At 37.5% G+C, this 25,634-nt stretch overlaps 1 long non-coding RNA gene across 1 annotated transcript in view; it reads right to left on the bottom strand.

Annotated features, from left to right (window-relative positions):
- Positions 1-1,671: 1,671 nt before the first annotated feature.
- Positions 1,672-25,634, bottom strand: part of LOC111754258 (uncharacterized) — a 35,447-nt gene continuing 11,484 nt past the window's right edge. Inside the window, exons 4-11 of the long non-coding RNA XR_002788950.2 lie at positions 24,801-25,208; positions 24,225-24,284; positions 21,998-22,034; positions 18,933-18,985; positions 17,051-17,119; positions 6,405-6,431; positions 5,656-5,842; positions 1,672-3,056 (exon numbers count right to left, since the gene is read on the bottom strand). This is a non-coding gene — a long non-coding RNA (uncharacterized LOC111754258). The remainder of the gene's footprint in view (positions 3,057-5,655; positions 5,843-6,404; positions 6,432-17,050; positions 17,120-18,932; positions 18,986-21,997; positions 22,035-24,224; positions 24,285-24,800; positions 25,209-25,634) is intronic.

The following is a 25,634-nucleotide window of genomic DNA, read 5'->3' as shown; positions in this document are numbered from 1 at the left end:
ACTAGATAATTCACTGTAGAATTTCCATTTGTACATAAAACTTCTATTGTAGCGGCTTCTTTTGCATATTCCAGATACAGTTCTCTTAATTGTGATATTTTTAAATCTAAATTTTTAAATCCTGTGTATATAGTGCATTCTATTTAAAATGCAAGATTATAAATGATTACAAAATTTATGAAAGGCCAGAGGAAACCCATTTCTGATACAAACTGACTTCTCTGCACTAATAAATAAGAAGTGTCCTAATTTTTTTTCTGATTTCCCTCTTTAAAGACTTAGTTAAATATATATTAAAATCCAAAGATTTAGAGACTGTGTAACCAAAGAAAGCTGATTATATTTCTCCTATTTAGAAAAAATAAATGAAAGGCCACCCACTGTTTTGCTTATTTGACTCACATTTTCTGATCTAAACATAACATTAGCATTCACTAAAAGAGTTCCAGAAAACATAAGGGCGAAACACACTGTCAACAGAAGTTGTTTCTTGTATCATCTGTTAATATTGTTTTCAGTATCAATTTTTAGATTACATTATTAATAAAGAGGGGCAAATTATAAGTCCTTAGATAAAATTAGGCTTTGTTTGGGGTGATATAAAACTTAGGAAAATAACCTCTAATAAATGACATTACAGAAAAATTAAATTTTGTATAAGTCAGATCAAATTCAGAACCAGGATGAGGAGATATCAGCCATTATCAAGGTTTCCTAGTCACTTTCCTATCACTAGATTAAGATACCCAAACACTGCAAGTTTAAAGAAGAGGTTTCTTGGTTTCAGCCCATAGGTACCTGCTTTAAAGCAGGGTAAGTAGGCAGAGGGGCATGGAAGAGAAAAAGGTACTTAACTCACCACAAACACGGTGGAGAGAAAGCAGAGAGAAGTTTGGGAGCGAGACATCTTGCATCTCATGACCCCAGAATCCCCCAAGTAACCAGGCCCAGCGTGCTAACAGCACATCCAACTACTGGGCTTATCATTGAATGAGTCCACCAATGAGTACAGAGCCTCCACGATCTGACCAACGTCCAATCACGGGAGGCTTTGTAGGGGGACATTATAGATCCAAACCATAACACCAGGTATATTGTCTATCGCTGTGACAAATTAGGGAGAAAATCAATCCACAGTGGAGAAAGCTTTCCTTTGACTTGCAACTTTAAAGGTTTCAGTCAATGATCCTTTGGCCTTGATGCCTTTGAGGCAGGAACTGCTTGTAGGTTAGATCCTCTTAACTCATGGTAAGCAGACAGATAGGAAAGGGCCAGGGTTCCAACACTACCCTAAGGACACAACCTCTGTGACCTAACTTCTTCCACCAGGCCCAGTCTCCCAAAGGTTGCAACCACCTGCCAGTAGTGCCACACACTGTTGACCAAGTGTCTAGCAAATGGGCCTTTGGGGACATGTTAAATTCACACTGGCACTGAGTCTTTCACAATACGGAGAACTGTGTAGAGGCAAATTCCTAGTTGTCACCCTTAGGCACACCCATCTCTTACCCAACTGTTCATTGAAGAGTTGAGTACCTGTTGAAAATAAAAATTTATTTTCTGGTCAAAGGTTTAGTCATAAAACTGAAAGAAAAAAATGAAAGATTTAAGGGATGGGACAGGAGGAAGAAGTATGTAAAATTCAGAATTTTAATAAACAGTAAAAAGAAGTAATTTGTACTCAAATACTTTATTTAAGATAAAAACCACAAGAACTTCTTTATTTTAGGTTTGAAATTATTGGTGCTACATTAAGCAACCAGGAAATTAAGGACTTGCGCTGATAGGTGTCCATATGTTAAAAATTGGAACTTGGAAATTAGTAATCAATATCACAGTAGTGACGCATTTTCTTCCAAATGAATTGTACCATTCTTTGCTTAGGGATTTCAAGCTTTCTGCACACAACGTTGCTGTCAGTTGTTAATCGATGCTAAATGCTTCTAACATGTGTTATACAATATAGTGAGACTCCCTCTAACACCAAACTGCTTTAAAAAAAAAATCACTAAAGAAAATATCCTCACTTCATGGCTGCTTTTAATTGATAACCCTTATTTAATAGTTAACTTTTTATAAAATTGCCTTAAGTGTGGTACAATTCAAACTGTGAAGATCATCCTCTCCCCACCTCCCACACACACACTCCGTAAAACTTCTCTACCAGTCATTATGGGTTGCAGAAACTAAGTGGGAAACAGGACTTTGCATGTGTCATATTTTCCTGAATTCAAGCCATCTATGAAAAGTATGGCTGTGACTTCTGATGATCCTGGCATTTTCTGTCTCAAAGATGTATTTGTGGATATTTTGGGTCATAAACTCATGGTGTATAACACTGGGGCTCAGTTAAGTTGAGTTCAAATAAAAATTTGTTGTACTTTGTAGACCAAATACACATGGACTCAAATCCATCTGAGATAAACACCAGTGGAATTCCAACAATAATTTAATGCACAGCTTTCAAAATTTTGTTAGATTAGCCAGACATGGCAGCTCACTACTGTAATCCCAGCACTCTGGATAGCTATGGTAAAAGGAGAAAAAATTTAAGCCTAGACTGCGCAATTTAAGAACTTAGTGAGACCCTGTTTCAAAATAAAAAAGAGCTAAGGAGATAATTCAGTGGAAAGACCCTGGGTTCAATCCCTAGAAGCTCAAAAAACAAACCAACAGATTAAAACTAGTTGATTGATTTTAAAAATAAAAGCCCCATTTAAAATGCAGATCTTTAGTAACACTGTGAAAAATACTTTATACTTATTTGGGCTAAGCCATGTGGAATTTGGAAGGTTAAATGAAACAGCAGAAAGGTTCAGAATAACACAGCTGGGCTCAGCCTACTCAAAAGTTGAAGTTTTTTGATATTCACTAAAGAACTAGGAACAAATTATCCATTTTCAAATTTTAAGGTAATTGCAGAGTAGAGATACTGAAAATAGTTAATTTCTTCGTGTGTTGTCAATCACCTGGAGTTTGCAGGAGCTTCAGCTCCACTGGTTACAGGTCAAATCAGGATCCAAGCCAATTTCTGCAGGATCTTTTCTTTCTTCTCCCTTTGTTATGATGTAGAAAGTTAAATGGTAGATTAATTGCACTAAAATAGCATTGATAAACACTACCAAATTTATTTTAAAAATCAATAGGATTCCAGCAGGCATTTCTACTGAACATTTAAGTGAAAACTTCAATGTATCCCAGGGATTTATTCATGCTTATTATTTAAATGTTATATTTACAGCTTGACTGTGATTACTGTAACCTGATTTCTGGCTTAGAAGTTGTTAGTCAATCACTAACTCCAGGCAAATTAGAGCACTCAATTTACACACAACAATTAATTGATGTGTTTAGCTCATATAGGGGATTCTAATCTCCCTTCTATCCTAATCTCTCCTCAACTCTTTCCTCAGTGTTTGCTTGTTATGTTTGCATTACTGCTGATTGAATCCAGAAATACTCTGCCCTGAGTTACACCTCCAGCCCTTTTTTATATTTTTAAATCTTATTTTGAGACAGTCCCTATACTGACCTCAAGCTTGCAATTCCCCTTTCTCAGCCTTGTTGCAAATGTGTGCCACCGCGCCCAGCTAGAATGGTAATTTACCCATCGCCTGTTTAGATGGGAAAAGTGCAACTCGCTACCAGCATTTGTTTAATTTTCCGCTATTGAGAATTACTGTGTTTTGTACAAAGAAATACACTACCAAAACTAGAATGCTATATATACAACAATGTCTTTCATTTCCAGAAACTACCATTATACTAAGGCGATATGAAAATAATAATTAAAGCAAGATATTTCATGGCAAACTTCAGGTAAATGAGGATGATAATCTACAAATTATCTGGGATAAATGCTACACCCACAAATGCTACCTGTGAGTACTCTAGGGGCAAACAGAAAATGGGTAACAGAGTGATATCACTCTGAACCTTTGTAGGAGACAGTTGTGCGCAGAAATCCTGTTCTGAGAGCCTAGAAACAGTGTTGAATGAATCACCACAGATGTGCTTCCTCTACCTAGGTCCAAAGAATACATATATGTGCACGCATGCATGTGCACACACACACAAACACACTTGCTCACAAGTATGCTGCACTGGTCAGGATTCTCCAAAGAAACAGAATCAGTAGGCGATAACATACATCAGACATCTGTATTACTACTAGGATTGGCTCATGGAATCATAGAAACAAGAAGTTTCTCAACCCTATGTCTGCTAGCCAAAAACCCCAAAAAGCTGGCAGTTTAATTCAGTTCAAGTCAAATGGCCTAAAAACCAGGGAACCTGATGGCATACATCCCAGAATCTGAAGGCCCAAGAAGAAAAAGCGCCAACATTCACAGGCAGGAAAAGATGGATGTGACACCCTGAGAAGAAAGAAGAGAGAAGGATGCTGGCTCAGAAAGGCCCTCCCTCTGCTGTTTTGTCCTTGGAAGAGTGGAAGATGCTAACCCATGTTAGTGAGGCAGATATTTACTCAGTTTATCAATTTAAGCACTACCCCCACTGACACATGCAGAAATAATGTTTTACCAGCTTTCCGGTCATTCTTCAGTCACATTAACATAAAATTAAACACAGTAACTATATTCATTCTTAATTTGATAGTGTTATACATCTCCTTAAACCATCATCTCTAAATAAAAACAATAATAAAGTAATAATTGTACTTAACGCACTTTCACTGTCCTGCAGACAACCAGACACACTAATTCTTGCCCCAAAAAAGGAAATAAAGTCTTTAAAAAATGTTTATCAGTCTTAAGCACGATGACGTAAAGTTTCCAGACACTTAAATATTAATGTAAATTTTAATACTCCTCTTGGGACACAGGGTCTACGTAGTTAGACCCTGTTTCCAACAGAATAGAGAGGAAATACAACAATTAATGGTCCTCATTTCTCTAATTTGCCACATGATTGCAGCTAATATTTATAGCTACTTGGACCCAACGACATATATATCACTTCTATTTGAAGATGGAATGCTTCTGTACATGCCCAGCTTTATGGCTTGATGCATATGTATTACCCAGTTCATGATAAACATCCCAGAGCATACAATAACTTGGTAGTCCATAAATTTCAATTCACATACTAGAGAAGACCCAGTACCAGGCAAAGAGCTGCCACTCAAAGGCAAGGTAGTAATCTGTGAATGATGGCAGGACCTTACTACAAAATCCTAAAAGTTCACTTATGGGGACCTGCCAAAGGCTTCAAATTGAATCACCATCTGCCACTGACACTTGAAGCACCATCAGATCTGTGGCATGACGTGGCCCAGATAACAGAGCAGTTTGCACTGCAACCCAGAACTGTTGCAGATCCTTCTTTTGTTCTGAGTCTCACTCAAAAGTAGAAGACCTTTGGGCCACCAGAATAACACACCCAAGTAAGGAATGTGCTCCCTCTAAAATTAAAATCCCCCCAAATAAGTGTTGTACCCTTTCTTGGTTGTAGAAGATGCCAGATACAAAAATTTATTCTTCACCTTAGATGGAATACCTAGTCATGCTTCCATACCACTAGGGCCCTAGAAATTTCACAGAGAAAGAAGTTGCCTCACTTACAGTTGAATTTATTTCTTACCCTCACACACACAAATATACTCATAAGGTGATAATAATTTTCTGCAGGACTTACCATGTGCTCCTCCCCTTCCAGACATCGTGACGCCATCCATACAAGGTGATACAGCCAAGGGTACTTATCAGAGCCATGCGTCTGGCTTTCCAGCTTCAAAATGGTGAGCAAAATGAACCTGTTTTCTTTTTTAAATACCTAGTTTCAGGTTTTTCACTGGTAGAAGTTAAAAAACAGACTGATGGGCCTAGAAGCAAAGAAGAGGAGAGAGAGAGAGAAAGATGATAGATTGATAAATAATAGATGACAGATATGTATAGATAGAAGGCAGAAAGGGAGAGAGAGAGAGATAAAGAGAAAGATTATAAGATTGGCTCTCATGATTATGGAGATCACCGAATTCCATGAACTGCTGCAAACTATACCACCGGAGACTCAGAAAAACAAGTGGAATAATCCATTCCATGTCCAAAAGGAAACACTGGTGTCACTCTTAGTCTAAATCTTAAGAACTGAGAGCTGGATAGGCTGGTGATGGAAGCCCCAGGCTCCAAAGTCCCAAGAAACAGAAGTTCTGCTATCTATAAGCAGAAAAAAAAAAAAAAAAAAAAGAAAAGAAAAGAAAATGGACATCCTAGCTCAAGAAAAGGAAAGCCCAGATGTTGCAATGCAAATCTGTAACCCTAGCTACTTATGGGGTTAAGGTAAAAGGATCTCAAGTTCAAGGTCAGCCTGGGTAACTTAGTGAGATCCTGTCTCAAAATAAAATAAAATGGGCTAGGATTGCAGCTCAGTAATAGAGCACTTACCATCTGTGGGAGTCTTGGGTTCAATCTCTAGGAAGAAAAGAAGAAAGAAAGAACGGGTGGAGGGAAGAGAAAAGAAAATTTTACTGTTCCACTAAGTTAGCATCACCTTTCCAAATGACTCATCAACTATTTCATGGGAAACATCAAGAGTCTGTGTGGTAAAATTCTTTGAATTGCAGCCAACCATGAATCTTACCTTAAAATCCTTGCCTTGCTATTTTCCCTATCCTAGATTTTTGTATCGTGATCCACAACAAATTCTAATCAAATGACCACTTTGAAGTCATTGCCTTAAATCAAAATTAAAATTCTCAATAAATTCTGACCTTGCTTTTTCCCTTCCAATACACAACCTAAATTCACTTCAGGTAGCAAACAATAAAAACAAGCTTTGTGTCATCATCAGACTGTGTTGGTGATAGTAGGGTAGCCAGCATGCCTTCCTGCTTCACTTTTTTCCCCTCCTTGTGGTCATTTTTAAATTCTAATTCAAATCAAATTTCCTCCATGAAATCCCCTAGAAACTGACATTATGTGACTCGTCCCAACCATAAATTTCAGAGGTCTAAAATCATCCCTAATGATTTGCTGCTTTCCAAACATACTCTTCAGTGTTTCTGTGTCTTTGCCTTTGTTTTTCTTAGCCTTGAAATCTCTTCCTTTCCATTTTGACCCTGCAATTCTCACTTGCCCTTCAAGATTAAGTTCTAAAGTCATGCGCTATGCTCTTTGAAGTCTGACAAATATCTTCTTCTCAATTAGGAATATTCTTTCCACAGCTCCCAAGACATCCTGTGCTCTCCTCTATTAGAGTAAATATCACATTGTCATGTAGCTGTTTAATTGTCTCTCATCCTAAGGGGGCAGTGAGTCCCTTGAGGGCTGAGATTTACATTCACAACACCTGTCACAGTTCCAGGTGCAGGTTAGTTCTCAAGAAATGTTTGCAGAATTGAAATGAAATAAATTAGACTCACTACAACCTTAAAAACTAGTCTAGCTTTTTCAGGAAAACCTAAATTACATAAAATTATGCTCTTTTTATTGAGTATACTACATTAAGGTGCAAGTGTGATTTTTAGGTAATCATATCAGGCTTTTGTTATGAACAAATTCATATGTATCCAAATTTTTATCATCATTTCTTCTCCTCATCCTATTAACAGTATCACTATTAAATAAAACATAATTAGATTTGCTGCTAGAAACCGTACCTTCTCAGCTTGATCAGCTCTGCTCTTCCTTTTCTCAGATGATAGACTCATTTATTGTTATATATATATATATATATATATATATATATATATATCTTAAGAGAAATCGAGGAGCTACAATAATTATCTAATGCAATAAATAGTCAAGAAAAATGCTCTATGTCACTGTAAGCCCCAAGTATAAGAACAAGTGAAGAACGTGGCACTTAACCTGGTGCAAAATATTGGATCCTTGAGGGAACATTCAAGGAAAAAAACCTGTGACCGGATGAACACTTTGAAAATACATCACATGATTGACCAAGAGTAGAAAAGAGATGGACTCAGGTGTGTGCTTGAATAATCGTTTTTTGCAATCAGGTAATTTTTTGAAATGAGACTTATGGGAACTGATGATGAAAAGCAGAACATTTCCACTCCCTAAAGCCTATTTTTCAGATTCAGAACTTGGAGAAAGGAAATTATTTTTAAATTAAAATGCTCTCTCCATAAAGATGATTAACAAAAAAGGATTTATCTTGACTAGAAACTTTTAAAGGTGTGTACTAAAGGAGAAAGGAGAAATGAGAAAGGCCAAGTCTAATAAGGAATCTCCAAACCCATGTCAAATACTGGACTGTCAATCACATTTCGCCATTAAGGTAACCAAACCATATGGATCAACTTTAAAATCCAACTCCATGTTGTTTTAGAAACAGAATAGCTCACCCCTGAATGAAGCTGAACAATTATTCACCAATCAAATTGCAAATAATTCTTTGACCTGAAAGTTTTGAGACACAAAACTAACTAGAATTCAAGGCAAGTTTCCCTATCACAGAAGGTTAAAAAGACTTTACCAACACAAAGTACTGAGATATTTTATATTTGAAAATAGTTTCCTGTTCTCCTATTTGCTTTGTTCTTTCCCAAATGCACAATTGCTTTTGATAAAATTGTGTGTTTAATTGGTTTCTTTATAATAAGATTACTCATTATAACATAGGAACTAAAGGTAATTATTACAAACATTGTAATCATATATATATCCATCACAAGTATACACATCTTTCTTACTGTATACACTTTTTAAAATAGTAAAAAGTATTTTGTTTAAAAGGTTAATTTTGAGATTTGAAGCAATTCATCCCAGTCCTTTGTAAAAGGCCATGAGTGAGAATTTGAATGTAGGAAACTGTTAATGAAGCTATTAAGAATCAAAAATAAGGTCATGGAAGATTAAGGGCATTATGAATGTTCTTTAAAATAGGAAGAAATAATAAAGAAAGCAAAATATCTGAAGGAAACATTCCCCTAACCTAAGACTGAAAAATCCTACATTGACTAAATAATTTTGAGAAAGAAATAACCAATGAACTTCCAAGAATGTATACCATATTGTCGCATCTTTCCTACTACTTTAGAAATAACACCTTTCCTGAGCTAATTTCTGCACCTATGCTTTAGGTATTTCATTTCCTGGGTCTCTGAAGTATCTTCTCTCCTGTAAAAATAAAACTCTTCCTTTCCATTGGATCTTTTCTATCCACAATTATAGGTGCTGCATATTATTCATCTTAAAAACATTCTCTTATCCCTCTACAACACTCAAATTTTCTGCTCCCTTCTTCAGACACTCTGTTAAAGTGTTTTCTGAACCCACGGTTTCTCACCTCCCACTCACTAAAAATTCACACCTGTATGGCCTCTATAACAAATGTGACTTTGAGATCACATTTCAATTATATATCATTATACTCAGACATATTGCAATGTTAGGGCTGCCTAACAGATGTAATACTTACTCTCTAACTCAAAATATACTCTTTCTTTTGGATTCTGTCTAGTTTATTAATGCTTCTACAGCAACTATTTTAGACTAGTTACTTCATAACTGAAAATATATTTCTCATAGTTCTGGAGTCTGAGAAGTTTAAGATGAAGGCATCAGTAAATTTGGTGTCTGATCAGTCTCCTTTTTGGATTTTAAAATGATATCTTGTGTCAGATATGGTGGTATATCCTGGTAATCCCAGCATCCCAGAGGCTGAGACAACATTAAGTCAACCTGAATTTTATACACAAAACTCTGACTCAATAAATACATAAATAAAGTGGTCATGCCTTCTTGTCATGCCCTCCAAAGGGAACGAATGCTACATCTTCACACAATATAAGGGATGGAAAGAGCTAGCTAGTTTCTCGAATTTTTTATAGTCATGAATCCCATCCATTAGACGTACCCTTCGCAGCCTAATCATCTCCCAAAGCCTGTTAATACCATTACCTTCAGCGTTAAGTTCCAAAACGTATATTTGAGATTGTGGCTAGGAAAATGCACTATCAACTTGACTGGCTTGGAAATCTGCTCTGGGCTTGATGTAACACACCATTATATATGTCTGGAAGATCATGGAGGCATGACCGTGGTGGTTTACGACTGGTCTCTTGTTCATTTTGATGTTACTCTTCCCCTCCTCTTGTTTTCTGCCAGTGTGAACTAAGCACCTTTGCTTTGCAACATCCTTCCTCCATGATGTCTCTGTTGGAGCCAGCTGATTATGGACTGAACCATGAGCAAATTAAACCTCTACTTTAAGCTGTGCGTTGTGTCCCAGCAATAGGAAAGCTAACTAATATAAAAACTGGTTCAGGAGAAGTGGGGTTGTTGTTGTAAATAAAGCTGACCTTGTGGTTTAAAAGTCTTTGCAGGAGGAGTTTGAAAAGATGTGGTGATGCCAGGTGGAGTATTCCTAGAATGCTATGAGCAGAGCTTGATGGGTATTTTTGATTGAAGATTAATACCAGAATGCTGACAGGGCAGGTTCAGGAGGCTTCAGTTTGGGAATAAGGATTCCATCAGCAGCTGCAAGTCATGTGTATTACACCCTGAAAGTAAATTTGTCTTCATTTAGCCCATGTCCTGAGACTTTGAAATAAACTGGAACTAAGAGGATGGGCGAATTAGTCTGGTGGAGGAAATTTCATGACTGTCATCATTCAGGCTGTGGCATGGGTAATGCTAGCTGCTTTTCACCAGATTTGTGGTAAGAATCAAGGGCAAAAGGCAGAGCATAAAAATTTGAAAACTTTAAATTTTATCCAGAAAGACCCACGTGTAAAGTTAAGGCAAAGAAGGTGTGACTGCTACAGAAATTAGCACCACTCAAATGAATTAAGTACTTTGTACAAGAAGAAGAATGATTTATTAAGGGCATCTCAGCAATCAGCAAAACATCACCCATTTCAGGTTTAAGGAAAAAGTTCCAACCTTTCTTTGGATAATAGAGCCATTGGAATCCTTGCTCAGAAAGATTCTCCCAAAGAATTGGTCCCCAGTTTTCATTTCACTGTGATCACTCATCTAGGCACGCAGAGGCAACTCTAGTCATGGTCCAAAAGGGCCTGACTACTGCTGCCTCTGACAGAGGACTTTGGCATTGTCCATGTCATACTAGTTTTGCTGAAATGGAGAATGCAAAAGACATGTGGTTAAGGAGATATGCTATTGCTCACCATAGTTTATAAGGAGCCTAACAGGTATCCAGTACATAAAGACCACTTAATAAATGTGTGTTTACTGAGCATCTTTTATTGAAGAATGTCTACTACACATACTTAATATGATAATCTGTTTTAAAGTATTTACCTGTATATCATCTTTATGTCATTAAATTTGTGATAAAATATGCCAGGATGGTGGTTGGATAACTCATATAACTATTTTGTGTGAGGATAGGTATTATAAACATAGCATAAGTGTTCTGAAAACTGTGGGAAGTAACAAGACTCCAGTTATTTAAGAAAAAGATATTGTGAATCCACTAATCAATTCTCCCCCAAGAGCCAATCTGCTAATGAGAGAAGTTACTAACAGAAATGTGCTGTGAATATAAATATGGTGACTAACTGAAAGCTAACAGTCTTAAGTCTAATCGTCTCAACTGAGAAAGCAGATGTGTTCCAGAAAAATAAAGAGATTTGTTCCAAGTTCCTATAATATGCCACTCAATAGCACCGCTATATGTGTATCTTTCTTTGTGCAACAAATATTGGATTCTATTATGAGGAGTCATGACAATTAAAAAGAATATGATAGATATCTATCATATTCTATTTTAGGAGACCTGATACAAAATACTGAGGTGAAAACAAGATAGACATATTTTCCCTCGTGGATCTTACACTAATTAAAATAAATATCATTCAAATTGTTATAAGATTCATCAATAAGGAGAGGTTACAGGTGGCAGTTTCAGGAGAGTAAAGAGCCACCAATTTAAGGAGACTGGTTAAAGTAGACCTCACTAAAGAACAACAATAGAGTTTAGACATAAAGGATGAGAAGCAGCCAACTCTGTGTAATAAATGCAGAGTAACTCCAGCAGAAAGAAAATTCCAGGCTAAGTTACCTGCATTTAGCTTGTGAAGAATAAAAAAGCGTGGTCTGCCTCAAGGAAGTATGACAGTTGTGGCTGGGAGCTGATGAGAAGTACATGCATCAAATGGTAGCGTACTGGTCAGATTGACAGGTGTTAAACCACCCAGAGCTTTGAGGGAAAGACTGTCCTTTGTTCAAGAGCTATGAATAGCAATGTAAATTTTGTAGGTATATTAGATGGGGACAGAATGGTGAGATGCCATGATTGTTTTTTCATTTGTGAAAGGTCAGCTATTTAAAAAAAGAATTCAAGTGATTATTTACGAAACTTACTGCTTCTAGGCAAGATTCACTGGTGAGTTGGGTTAGGACGTGATAGTGAAGGTGAAGAAGTAAATGTTTTTGCAGTGTGGTTTAGTAAGGTAAATGGCATGAAGGAAAAGAAACAGAGTTGCATGGAGTCTAAAGTTTTCAAAAGATGGATCAGGTGAATAGAAAATTGTTTGAGAATGAATTGCGGAAAGAAATGAACACCATAATGGAGCTTGAATGAAATAAGATAAGGAATGATTTAAATTTGATAAGAAGTGAAGGGGGCATTTACAATTTCTCATGGGACATGAGAGAAAAGAAAAGGAAGAAGAAAGCAAAGAGCACTCAAGGGAGAGATTTCCATGGGAAACGTTGTCAGAAGTAAACCAACCAGGTTTCAATTAAGTTACAGAGTTGAATTGAAGGTTCACATACAAATAGAATCTGGTCTGTGCATCTGGATTTCCAAAGAACGAAGTCAAAGAACCTGAGAGAAACAGTAAAGCTGGGGCACTAGGAATTAACCTCTTAATATTATCATGCACTTTCTCACAAAAATGATAAATTACAGTGTATTAGATTTCTGGACAAGACTGACATAAACTAAGACCTGAGGCATGATAGGATACATCTTTGAGAGCTTTATTATTTCTTACTATTTTAAAGAACACTCACAATATCTTTAAATTTTCCATAACCTTTTTTATTCTCAATAGCTTCATTAACAGTTTCCTTCATTCAAATTCTCACTCATGGCCTTTTATAAAGGACTGAGGTGAATTGCTTCACACCTCAAAATTAACCTTTTAAACAAAATACATTTTACTGTTTTGAAAAGTATATACAGGATCTTGGGTGAACATGGCGGACAGATAGCAGCAGCTACAGAGGCTCTCTGAGAGACGCAGCTTAGAATTCAGGAATGGTGCAGAGTAAGGAATCATAAGCAAGAGGAGATATGCCCTGCTGACCCAAGAACGAACTGGGCTGAGAGAAACCAACTGGGAATGCAATCTTGGTGCTATAACAGGAACAGAAAAGCCTCAGTGTGGAAGCTGGAGCCCGCACCATTGGAAGCCGCGATTTGGGTTTCCCACCACTGCTGCTGCGTCTACATTGGCTCAGCAGGGAGAGAGACACACGAAAGCTCTGAGAACGGGAATTGGTGAACAGAGTTGAGAGCTGGTGTGCTGTGGTGGGTGGGAACACCTAGCCGACGCAATTCAATCAGACTGTGGCCGACAGGGAAGGAAGCTGGGCCTCCTATATACGCTTGCATATATAAGGAACAAAGAATATGGGAAGAGGCAGCAACAAGAAAGTCTCCTCAGCCCCCAATCCTGAGAAAGAGACAACAGCAGACACAGCACCAATAGATATAAAGCGCTATCTCCAGAGCCTCATAGACAAGTTCAGGAATGAAGTTATTAATGACCTGAAGCTAGACATAAGCAGAATAGTTAGAGAAATGCTAAGCACTGCCCAAGAAAAAACAGATGGTGGAATGGACGAACAAAAAAAGAGGGGAGAATTGTTTGATGGAGAAAATACAGAAAGCATAGAACACGTGAAGCAGGTTCAAAGAGATTACCAGGAAACTAAAAACTCTATCGAAAACTGTCATAACAGCTTGAAAGATACTAAGTGAAAGGGCCGGACCGGACACTTTAGCCAGGAAAAGCCTCAGCCGGAATTAGGGAGCTCCTGTATTGCTCTCACCATCTTGTTTTGACTGATGTTCCTCTATTCTGTTTTGCTTGATAGTACCAGGTTTGAAAGTTTAGGCAACAGCTGTGAAGATAGTGGGATTAATTATGATGCCCATTCTGGTTGACTGTTATCTACTTTTGAAGACCTATAATGTCTCCAATGTTTTGGTTTTGTTGGTTTTGTTCTTTACTGTTTTGTTCAATTTTATTATAACTGATGATATAGGCAATTCTATTAGAGATAGCTGGAGGCATTATGGTAACCATTGTTGATCACCTTGTATTATGCTTTTACATTATCTATTATGTCCACCCTTTTGATTTGACTGACTCTGTTCTGTTATGTCACATTTGGTTCTACTCTCTTCCAAAAAAGTAATAAGAACAAAATCCAAAATGTATAATTGTCAATTGTCACAAAAGATAGGAAAAGAAAGTGCTCTAAACGATATAACTGCATGTATATTTAAGTGTATAAGATAGATAATGATATTACTGAGTTTTGTTGGATCATTGAACAGAACTGTTTGTAGTCTCACTGTTGGAATGTCCACTTTATAAGCTTTAATTTTGTAACTTGAACAATATGTAATCCATTAACTAGTGATTTCCTACTGGTTTTTTTTTCTGTAAATCTGTATAACTTGTACCCTTTCTCTGCTTTTTTTCTTTTTCTCCTTAAATAAAATTTAAAAAAAGAAAAGTATATATAATAAGAAAGATGTGTATACATTTTTCAGAATTTATATATATGTATATATAAAGAAGCCAATTAACACACAACTTGATCAAAAGCATGTGTGCATTTGGGAAGGAACAAAGAGAATTAGGAGAACAGGAAACTGAGTAATTTCAAATATAAAATATCTCAGCACTGTGTGTTGGTAAAGTCTTTAACCTTCTGTGATGGGGTAACTTGCCTAGAATTCTAATTACTTGTGTGTCTCAAAACTTCCAGGTGTATAACCCAGTCAAAATAGTATTGGCAATTTACAGGAGTTCCTCACTGAAGATAGACGTCATGATGTATAAAACGCATCTGCAGCCATTTTCCCATTGTACAGAGTCAGTCTACACAAAAATTGTTCAGTTCTTTCTTGAATTTCATGAGCCAGTAGATTTATCTTTACTGGTTGAGTTTTTATTAGTCAAAAACAAAAAATGTACTAGTTTAAAGCCAAATGGCCAGGAGTGATAGCACATGCCTGTAATCCCAGCACTCATGAACCTTATACAAGAAAATAACAAATGCAAGTCCAGCCTGACCTAAACAGAAAGTTTCAATCTGTCCTCAACTACATATGGGGACGCTGGCTCAAAAAAGGGAAGAAAAGAAAAGAAATAGCTAATATGCAAATTCTAAAATAGCCTGCTACTTATAGCAACATAAAATGTTTAAAAATTATGCATACATAATATGTATTTCAGATGCATACAATATGAAATAGTAATGAGATGTATAAATCACGGAACTCTACAGGCACAATGTAAATAAGATGTACATGTGAAACAGAGAGAAGGAAAAGGGTAGAATGTAAGGAATTGGCTCATCTCACATAATTATGGAAGCTGATTAATCCAAAGATTTGAATTTGGCGTGATGGAGACCCAGGAGTGATCTTCAAGTTTGAGACCCAGAAACAGCTAGTGCTTTAGTTCAAATTTAAATGCAGGAAAAAAAGTGTTCCAGCTCAGAGGCAGTCAGGCAGAAAGAATTCTCTGTTATAGGGCAGTTTTGTCATATTCAAGCCTTATACTGTTTGAGGTTCACTCATATTAGGGAAAGCAGTCATGTTAGTTTATCAAGTAAAACCTTAGACACAAACCTTAGACCCATAGACACACTCAAAATAATGTTTGAACAGATAATCTGGGGTGCTATGACCCAATCCAGTAGACACATAGCATTAGCTAGCACACAACTTAATCCTATAAATTTGTTTTCCAATAGCTTTGCATCATGTTGAGAGCTACAGAATATATTAACACTGCCGTTGAGTAGACCTAGATACCAAGACGTTGTGTGTTGCTGAACGGATCTTAACCTAGCTCTAATGCTGGGCAAAGTCCTAATAAAGAAACAGCAGAGGTAAGGAAATTGTGTGCAGAAAAGAAAGAAAAATCCTTAAAGTGAACTAGCCAGGATGTTTGTGTGAGTAATCTATCACAATGGCAGAGGCGTTGTAAACACTCAGAAAACTCTACAGGAGTTTGCAAAAGTCTATAGAGCAGAAAAGCTCAAGGTGAATTAATTGGAAGAGATTGCACATCAGGAAAACCAGAGGGGAAAGTGTTTGAAACTGTGAGAGTAAAATGGAAATTGCCGTAAAGACCACAGGGAGTTGGAGATGCCAGGAATATAGGACACAGCTTCTTTGATGAAGGGAATATTCTAGTTGTCTTTTGAGGATGCTAAACGCCAAACTTACGTTCTTTTTCACGTTACGGTGTGGTTTGGGGTGAGTCAATTATGATGTCAAATGTCCCTAGAGGTAAACTGAGCCCAATAATACTCTCCACGTGTCTTGTCTTCCTCATAAAGTCCTTGGAAGAATGGAGTGTCCTACAGAGATTTCTATAGCACTTTTTTTTCCCCAAGAATCTCAAAGAAGTTTATTTCTGCCAAATGGAAATATACATGATTAATAGCATCACTTCCGAAAGTGGCAGAAAAAAGGATTTCATAGCTTTGAGAACTGTGCTGTCAAAGTCAGCAATCTCCAAATACTACCACTTTATCATATCATTTCAGAAGAGCAGTACTATGGGAAGCCTTCAGTTAAGATGTTAAACTTGATCTGGTTTCCTAATTAAGAATTTAAAATGTCTCCCAACTGCTGATTTGTTTATTTGACTTCATTAGAAAATCACACATGGATGAATTCATAATTACTCTCAAATTACAATCACTTGTTTATTAATGTTAACAAACAGACTTAGTACAACTGTCTATGACATGTCAGTTTCAAAATGTTGTGAAGCAAACTGTTACTCTGGGTTAATTATGTTTAACTTTTCACATTTGGGATTCTAAATGATACTAATACTTACAGAGTCTTGGAACATGCTATCCTTATGCTGGACAGAATTTAAAAAGTATACCTTCTGTTCTTAAATGATCTGATAAAAAAACAGAAACAATTCATTTTTTTGAAAATATTATAAATCAAACTGTATTCTACTTCAACAAAACCTGTTTACAGAATAGATCTGCATTAGAATTTCTTTCCAAGAAAAAAATCTTTGATGTTGGTTTTAAAAGTTCTTTGAGAGGCCAGTGATATAGTTCAGTGGTACAGGGCCTGTCTGACAAGTGCAAGGTCAGGAGGTCAATCCACAGTAGGACAAGAAAAAAGAAAAGAAGAGGGGAGGGGAAGGGAAGGGAAGAGAGGGGAGGGAAGGGGAGGGGAGGGAAGGGCAGGGGAGGGGAGGGGAGGGGAGAAAAGAAAGTGTTTGACCAGTTCATGTTGCCTGAATGTTGAAGAAATGAAGAAAAGGTTTACAGTAAATAAGCTACGTCCCTCTTGTTTATCCATGTATATTGGGAATGTATAATTTTAAAGATATAACTTGACACTCAAATAATTCTTCATTTACCAAAAAAATGCAGAAAAAAATGAGAGAAATGTGAGTTCTTCCATGAACTTAATTGTTTTATCTTTGTCAGGTTTTCATAAAACTAGATTTGTAATTATTAAACAGGGTCCTGCACAAATCAATTCTGTAGCCTACAGGACTTTTCTAATTTGTACCTAATTGACTAAAACACCAAGATGAATTATAAAATGTTGCGAGTTGGAAAAAGAAATAATATAATTATTGAGGCCCCAGAGCAATGAATCAAACCAAGTCTTTGTTAGACATAGAACAATACACCTGAACACTGACTACAAGGTATCCTAGCAACATAATAGGGTCTTCACAGGTAACAAAGAGCATATAGTGGTTAAAGCAAGTAACTGCTTTTCTCTATTTTTGTATCCTATTCTTTGTTCTGCTACTAATTTATTACCCTATAAAATTATTAATGTACCTTCATGATTCTATGTCTCTTCACAAAATTAAAGCAAGTGTTATGGGCTGTTAAGAAACAAAGAGCAACAATATGGATTAAGTGATATTAGCTTATAGGCAATCACCATAAACTATAATTAAATTCATAACAATCAAAAAAGAAACAGGGCCAGGCATGGTGGTGCACACATGTAATCCCAGCACTCGAAAAATACTGAGGCAAGAGGATCACTGCAGGTTCAAATCCAGCCTGGGCTATGTAGTGACCTCAAGGCCAGCCTGAACTACTTAGCAAGAGCCTGTCTAAAAAAAAAAAAGTAAAAAGACATAGATAGGTAAGTGTCAGTGAAACCTCACACCCCCCTTAACCATCAGTAAGATTTCACAAACACTGTTCACTAGATAGCCTCGAGAGGCCAGCCTTTTCTTAGAAAGTGTTCTCAAAGCCCAGCACACAGAGCAATAGTAATTATTTCACCTCTCTCCATTCCCACTTCTGGCTTCCTGCTCCCTTCCACTCACCTTGAAAGTAGGATAATTTTAAAAGAAAATTAAAAGCAAGGGAAAAGACACTGGTGTCACATCCGCCTCCCTCCCAGCTTCAGTCCTAAAAGTGTGTCCTACACTTAGTTTCACCTTGACGTAGGAAGGGTGAGCTAGCCCTGCGGTCTCGCACCACTCTGTCCACACCCAGCCAGGGAAATGGTTTGCACTTCGAATCCATCCCTGGACATGACATAAAATTATTCTGTCAAAAAGAATCAACTGAAATCTTTTATCTTTAGGAAGGGATTGTTTTTCAAACAAAAACATCTCTTTGTCCTCTTCCAGATTTATTTTTCACTGGTCAAGAATCCACACCAAACGTTACAATGAACACAAGACCACTCCGCTGTTAAGAACTACATTCACATCTTACCATTGGTGTCTCCTTGGTGGCCATTCTCAGCTTTCTTTTCAGTAAATAGAAATCTATATCAGAGAGAAGCAAAACATACAATTAAAAATTATTTCCCTTGCAGTTAATATATTGTTGCTAGAATTTAATGCTCTTTATTTTCTTGCATTATTTGCAGCCAATTTATTAATATCCCATAAAATGCTTCTTCTGAAGTGATTTCAGTCTTCTTATTTAGCTTGTTCTAAACTCAACCACTTTGCAGTAATGAACCTGCTCCCCCTAATTAACTGTTCATGAGGAGCTTACACTCCCCTGCAAGAAAATTATTAGTAGTGTGAAATGTTCAAATGATCCCAGTGTGGGGTAAGGATTCCAGCAGGCTCAGGATTCACACTTTCGTCAATTCCTTCATAACCATGAGCTTGGATTATGAGTAACAATGCCTTCTAACTCGTACTGTAAACCCTGCCAAAAAATAGGTATATGTCCCAAGCAGGATTCCTTCAACTGTGGCTAGAAATACAACAGTTAACACTAAAAATGCATTTATTAGATCAAACAGCTCTAATTGAAAGAAACGTCAATCACTGTTAAAGACTGGAGATTAAAGGATATATAAGCCAGTCACGTGTTTCCAAATCTCACAGGGAAGCAGTGGAAACACTGCAGGAAAGTCATTTCTAACTAAAGATATAATTAAGAGTTCTGTGCACACAAAAATATCATAAACCATTACAAGATTAATTGTCACATAAGTAGATTGAGCAGATCAGAGCAGTAAGAAATCACTTTGAGCTAGAATAAGCTGAGCAGCCTCCACAATTTTAAAGATGCTTAAGCAGAGTGGAAGAAAGGGAGGATATGAAGCAGTTACAGATAGACCAGGGCATTTACTGAGTGCAGATTATGTGAGACATCAACTTGGGCCATTATTTACACTAATTTATTTAGATTTAAAAACTTGCAACTGATTGGTTTTGTATATCGATTTTTTTTCTTTTCAAAAGAAAATAGGAATAGAGAATCTACAGTTTGTAGTGGCAGAATCCTAATTTGGACACACTCTGACCCCAAGTGAGTGTTCCCAGTCTGGATGGAGGAAACTGAGAAAGAACCTGAAGTAGGTACATTTTCTTGTAGAACAGGGTACAAGAGTAGACTTCATCTTTTTTAAATTTTCATTTTCTTATTAAAGCATGTTTGCAGTACATAGTGACTGCACTCCTCGTGAGGAGTTGGTACATGTACATAACGTAACTTGATTCCTTTTTCATTCCCTCCCTCCCCTCCTTTTCCCCTCCCACCATGGCTTGGTCCCCTTCCTTTTTGCAAAGGATCTATTTCTCTACTTCCTATTGTTTGTCTTTTGTTTTTCTATTTATATTTTGGCCATTTATATTTCTCTCATGTAAGATAAACCATGCAATAGGTAAAGTTGCATATCTGATGTATTTCACTGAACATTATGATCTCCAGGATGGACTTTGGAGGGCTCTGAAAGCCATGCAGTGTGAAGTCACTGTTTCATTTAGAAAGTGTATTTTGGTTGTTGGGTTGAAATCTACTAGAGAAAAAAAGACTGAAAATAGGAAGATGAGAAAAAATAATTCAACAAACAAAAATGGTTTATACTAGATCAGTGGAAACAGAAAAGATATGGGTTTGAAAAATACCGTAAAAGATAAATCAGAAAAATTTGGCAATTGGCAGAGATTTTTCATTTCTGCAGGTACTCTTCCAAGTCACACAGATAATCAACAATTCCCAGGCACCCTTGCAGCTACATCAGTCAAGTTGCCCAAGTTCCAGTCAAAGGAGTATAAGACTAAGTGAGACTAAGTGAACCATTTCCTGGTCTAAGCCAAGACTGTCCCATGTTTCATCTTTTCCTACAGCAATGGTAGAATCTATGAGATGCAGAACCAAAGAATGGAAGGAACTTGAGTCCTTTCTTCCTGTTCAAAGGAGAGCTGCCCCACTGACCAGGAACAGTTATCCAGGACTTCATATAATTAAGAAAGGTTCTGCTATCATGAGCTATTCTCCATGTTCTTATTTATTTTTTTTATCAAATTAACATTGTTCTATCTAATACAGCAAAAGATCAAATGTCTTAGAGGTACAATTAAATAAGAATTATTATCATTTTTATTTCATGACCATTTATGATCATTTTTACTTCAATGTTGAGAATGGTCATTTTTAATAGACAGTTGGCAAGAGATAAATCAATGGGAGAATTAATTGACAATGTTCACTTAAAATTAAAACTTCCCAAAAGGGAGACAATAGTGGAATTGCCAAGTTGAAAGATCTATCTTGTAGCTCATGGTAGAAGGTAGAGGGAAGATATGGCAAGGATGGATATGACTATTTGAGAGTTACTGCAAAAGATGCTAGTTAACACTTAGAAGCCACTGAGTACCAAAGGTGTGGGGAGAAGAGGATGCAATCACACAGAGCCTGTAGAGGCAAAAGTGTGGGTGGAAATTTCAGTAAATTTCTTGAGTGATGCATGAGGAGAGCTTTAAGAACAGGTGATTGCATGCTGGGAAAGGAGCAGGAGCTACATACAGAATTTACATAATAGAAGTAAGACTATGCATTTTAAAAGGATTGAATTGCATGCAGAAGTAGGAAGATTTAGAATGAGGGTCACTACAGCCTAGTTATTTCCTACAAGAAAAGCCAAGGCTTTCTTTAATACCTGTGTGCAACTTAAGTTCTTCCAAGAGCTTTCTTTGGATTAGAAATGAAGTGAAGAGGGAAGACTTGACCTTAGGACATTCAGACAGTAAAACTGAAAATGGGACTTGTGGTCATAAACTAGCAAATTAGAAAAGGCTGTTTGATGCCTCCCATGATGCCTGGAATCCCAGCCACTCAGGAAGCTGATAGAGAATAATCACTAATTCAAGCCCAGCCCCGAAAACTTAGCAAGACCTTGTCCCAAAAATAAAAAAGTAAAATCAGGCTGGGATGTAGGACAGTGGTAGAGCATCTCTCCAGCAAGTACAAGATCCTAGGTTCAAATCACAGTATTGTCCCAAAAAGCATCCTTGACAAAGATATTGGTACCATACCTTTCAAAGAGATCACAGCATTTCTTCAGTTGAGGATCTAAATGAGATTATAATAATTAGTCAGGAAACTAAAATATTTAAATATCTCTGTAGGATATTCTAAAAAATTATATATGCATAAACACTGATAAGACCTCACTGAATCTAAATTGGAAGCAGTAACTATGTACTACTGTACTTTACAAATGTTTGCCAGCTAAAGGAAATGGCAAGGCAGAAACTGGATAAGCTAGAGGTTTTAACAATTCCCTAGATGACCGAACAATAATTTTTATATAAACATTTATAAGTAACAAGTTTAGTATTAATGGAACTACTGTGAATTTTAAAAAGCCAACAAAAGTGGAAGTTGTTTTGTTTTGCTTTGTGACTCGATCTTGCAATACTGTCCAGACTTGTTTGAACTCTTTGGTAGCCCAGTCTATCCTGAAACTTGGGATTCTCCCACTTCAGCTTCCTGAACACTGGGATTAAAGATGTGTACCACAATGTCCAGATGAAATTTGTTGTTTTAAACTATCTTACTTATTACATCATTTATATCAAGCTTGCTTCACAAACATAAACCTCCTAAATTTGAACACAATCATTTATTGGCTGAAATGCTTTTAAGTCATTGGATGCTATTCACCAACAATAACCAAAAAAATTGGGCTCTGGTTTCAATCCCATTTTATTTAAACACACAAAGGCCATTTGATAATTCACTCTGGATTTTTAAGCGCAGCTTTGTACCTTTCTTTGTAGAGCCTACTGCACGTTCTTGGACCTGAGGATTTTCTCCAGGCCTAAGCCTTCAAACAATACTTGCTACTACAAATATAATTATAAGTAAAGAGGGATCAGGGTTGAGAGTTCCTTCCAAGCAGACCCTCAATGCACAGTAATGAATGAATCCCCTGGGAGAGTTCCCAAGACATAAATTCTCCACCAGAGCGCAGGTACTGCTTAGCCAGGGTCACTTTAAAATTATTCCTGCTGCAGCAGAAAGAAGGTAATATCTTTTCCTTGCCCATCATAAGGTTCACAGCTGACACCTCTCTACCAAAAGATAGATTATCAAAGGAAAGCATAACAAATTTAGTAATAAAAATTCTACCTGGCACCAGAGCCTTTGGAAATAAGGATCAAAAGAAACAGGAGAACTGTTACTCCTACTGCTGTGAATCCAGATGTGACGGGAGGACAAAAGGCACAACCTAATGGTGACAACGGGTGGTGGGCTCAGATGCCAATGTCAGATTCTTCCTGTCCTCTGAGTCTAGGCCAGGCCTTTTTGGAATCTGCTCTCTGGGAGGAGATGGCAGGGAATTCTTTCATGACTTACTTCAGGAGAAAAAGCCAGCAGACATCACAGTATACCCTACCTGCTTCCTAGGTTTCTCAATTCCCTTTAGCATGAATACGCAGTGTGCCCTTATGCATGTTCTGTGCCCTCCACCAGACTCACCACTCCGAAGGCTGTCCGCTTGGACAGTTCCAAGGTCCTTGCTCTAGGATGCAAAATCTTGGACTATCAGAGTTTAGAAAGACTCAGGCACGTCCTCCAAGTCAAGAGTCTTTGCTGTCTGGCTTTTCTCTGTCTTATGCAAACCTTTACATTACCTATCAAGGACCAAGAACGTGGTGCAAGACTGGTCCCCACACTGCCCCTTTCTGGCCATGTGACCTTGAATCTGGGATTTAATCTTTCTATACCCAAATCTTTCTCTGTATAGAATGATCTCTGTAATTGCTACTGAACAGTTTGTGCTATCTCTAACATCTCTTCAGATGTCTGATACTCCCCGCTGCCTGCCCAAAAAATATTCTTGGAGTTTCTTTACAGTGTTTACTTTATAGAGCACTTCTCAAAAACTTTTGCCCAGAAGGAACCTCAGTAACATTTTTAAAAAATGAGTTGGATGTCTCTAATTCCAGCTACTCAGGAGGCTGAGCCATGAGTATCTCAATTTTAAGCACAGCCTGGGAAATTTAGCAAGATTGTTTCAAATAAAAATAAAGAAGTCAGGCACAGTGGCATACAACCATAATATAATACTTTGGGAGGCTGAGGCAGGGGTATCATAAGTTCAAATCCCATCTAGGCATCTTAAAGAAGCCCTATCTCTAAAACATAAAATTAAGAGAGAAGTGCTCCTGGGTTCAATCCCCAGTACCATTAAATAAATAAATCATGCATACGTGCACACATACGAACATATAAGTAAAAATGGCAGGTGTGTACCTGAGTAGAGCTCTCATCCAGCATGTGTGAAGACCCTTGGTTTGATCCCCAGTGCCATTACTGAGAGATAGAGGAAAAAAAGAGAAAGAGAGACAGATAAAGCTAGAGGCAGAAACAGAGACAGAGGCTCTGTCCCTATTTGGACAAATCTTTGTTTTGTACATGTTGATTGAAAAAAAAAAAAACAATGATCAAAAGCACCTAATGATTTATCTACTTATGACAATACATTTGCACTTTACTATTTGAAGCGGCACCCAAACAAAGTTGGAAATAGTACTCCTGATCTTCAGGGTCCATTGTGTTTATTCAGGCCGTGGACAGCACTGATTGTCACAGATTCATCTCAGCCTGCACTGATGCAGAGGCCCTTCAGAAGACATTCAGCCTTCAGATCGATCGAGAACCACTGACCAGAGATGTTTCACTGAGTAATTATTATCTTGAGAAAAGTTATTTTGCCAGTAGTTTCTTCATGTAATGAAATGGGATGTTTAATGTGGCTGCTGTTACAGTGTGACTTGTTTGATGTGGGCATTCTGGATTGGAAGGAAACACAAAGATTCTTCAACTCACCTTCACGATGCAGTAGTGTTCTGATAAACAATGCAGAAAACAATTGGTTAAAGGGCAGAATGCAGGCTTTGCTGTTTGCTAGTTTCCCTTTCTGAAAAGCTTCATTAAGCACAAGAAGCTGAGCAGCAATTTAAAAAAACGATGTGGGGAGAAGCAATTCTGCCTTCCCAAATCCAAAAATTCAGATGAGATTGCATCCAAATTGCCAGGGTCTCTGTTCCTCCAGCCTAGCTGCTATCATTCTTACTTCTATGTGACTTGCATGGCAAATGATGGAACAGAGCACAGAGATGAAAAGCCAGGACTGCAAAGACAATGAATTTGTTGTGTGCATTTGCTTGGGCGATCCACCAGCTCTTCATGGTCTCGCAAATTTCTTCCACATACTGCTGCCCATCATACAGGTGGCTGTTAGGAAATTAAAAAACATAGATAAATAAAAGGCATCAGTTGTCATGGAAACAATAGCAATTTGTGCCACCTTCCATGCAGCCAGATAGGAGAGGCTTGCTGCTGCTGTTTGGTCATTGTCCAAGGACCCAGACTGAGGGCCATCAAGTGAAAAGGGAGCCCCAGAGTTTCTGCCAAGCAAGCAAATCTATACCCCTCAAGTGGGCTGTCAAATACTTGCCTGGAATTGAGAGTTAATTAAAATACAACCCTAGATATGAGAGAACTTTGAAGAAAAGCAGATTACTCACCGCCCCCATTTCCCTCTCTGAGGTCTAATGAGGCAACTGTGACTTTTGTGCCCCAGGGTCGTCCTCCAGTGAGTGGCAGGGCACACATGTTTAGCCCTCAGCCTGATTGGATCTGTTCTCATCAAAGGATGCT

Source organism: Cavia porcellus, unplaced genomic scaffold (genome assembly GCF_034190915.1).
Source record: "Cavia porcellus strain 051 isolate PalLab524CR breed Dunkin Hartley unplaced genomic scaffold, mCavPor4.1 scaffold_1, whole genome shotgun sequence".
In the NCBI taxonomy this organism is placed as follows: domain Eukaryota; kingdom Metazoa; phylum Chordata; class Mammalia; order Rodentia; family Caviidae; genus Cavia; species Cavia porcellus.
The sequence above is the reverse complement of the archived record's forward strand: the minus strand, read 5'-3'. Positions and strand labels throughout refer to the sequence as shown.